The sequence below is a fragment of the Cynoglossus semilaevis genome, chromosome W (assembly GCF_000523025.1).
Source record: "Cynoglossus semilaevis isolate Cse_v1.0 chromosome W, Cse_v1.0, whole genome shotgun sequence".
Taxonomy (NCBI): domain Eukaryota; kingdom Metazoa; phylum Chordata; class Actinopteri; order Pleuronectiformes; family Cynoglossidae; genus Cynoglossus; species Cynoglossus semilaevis.
The window spans coordinates 766,496-767,960 of NC_024327.1; the positions used below are offsets into that span (position 1 = coordinate 766,496).

The 1,465-nt window shown below is 40.9% G+C and overlaps 1 non-coding gene across 1 annotated transcript; it reads left to right on the plus strand.

Moving 5' to 3' along the window:
• Positions 1-695: 695 nt before the first annotated feature.
• LOC112486449 (5S ribosomal RNA) lies at positions 696-814 on the plus strand. The gene has a single exon (XR_003048877.1). It is a non-coding gene; the product is annotated as a 5S ribosomal RNA (ribosomal RNA).
• Positions 815-1,465: the final 651 nt, after the last annotated feature.

Here is a 1,465-nt window from a genome sequence, read left to right on the forward strand (position 1 = left end):
TGTATATATTCACTGACCCGTGGTAAGAATAAAGGAGATACACGTTTTGCTGGTGTTACCATCATGACAGCAGGATTTATTCTCCCTGTGTTCGCGTGACTCCCATTATACCACAAATGCGATCCGCCATCTAGTGGCGTAGCATGTCACAGCAGCGTAGTGATATGAGCGCCAACAGATGACGGAAGGCATTAAAATAAATTCAATAATAATTTAAAAGAAATAAATAGAATAGGGGTGTCTGTTTTTCTTTCATCTCATTGGAGCTACGGTCTCTACGCTTCCATTTTATTCCAACTCTCTACACGTTCATCAAACTATCTGTGACGCCACTGGAAACAAATGAACAAAAATGTTCTCACTGTACTGGAGTTTTTCTTCTTCTTGCACTTCTCTTGTTTGTAATGCTCTACTCGTTTGCATTGAAATCGTTTTCAGAACAAGTGCCCAGTTAAAACGTTCACCTCAATTCATTCACTGACAGGAACCACGGGGCGTGACGTCACCCAACAGCAGCCGGAGCAGCAGGAGTCCTCACTTCACCACCCGTACAGGGCTACTAAATCTCAACTTGAATGGCAGTTTTGAAAACAATGAACTCGAGTGTATCTTTTATCGAACTAAGATTGTACTCCCACTGGTGAGAACACAATGAAAGGTGGCCTATAAAAAGCCCGTTTTTCTCCACAGCTCTCGCTTACGGCCATACCACCCTGAACACGCCCGATCTCGTCTGATCTCGGAAGCTAAGCAGGGTCGGGCCTGGTTAGTACTTGGATGGGAGACCGCCTGGGAATACCAGGTGCTGTAAGCTTTTTTGACCAGACGGAGGTGCTCTTTCTTTTTCATACTGCAGCCTTTTCAACGCCTTGCTTTTCTAGGGCAAAGACTGAACCTTGAAGTTGAAACACTTGCAGTTCATGAGGAATACAGCAGGGGCCGCTCCTGAAATTATCTTTGTCATTATTTATTTATTTTTTTCATATCAAGGCGTTCGCTTGAAGCGTTTGTTGCCTCCCTAGCTCGATAGCCGGGATGCTGCCAATTAGAATAGAACAGAATTCAACTTTATTGTCATTGCACATGTCACAAGTACAGAGCAACAAAATGCAGTTTGCATTATTTTCCTGTCTGTGGTAAGAATAAAGGTGACACACGTTTTGCTGGTGTTATCATCATGACAGCAGGATTTATTCTCTGTCTCATGTACAATATTTCAATAGCCAAAATGTTGTTACTAACCTAATGGCCTTAGCTTTTGTCACAACTTTCATGTAATCTAATACATTTCACAGCATGGATTTATTAAAAAGAAACACTATTTGAATAACAAGGATACAACATTCTATTATATTCGTGAAACAATAAATGACTTTGTTTTCACTGAACCAACTTTTAACTAGTAATTACTTTAACGTAATGGAATATCTTGCCGCACATTTGAACTACAGTAACTACATTCTTC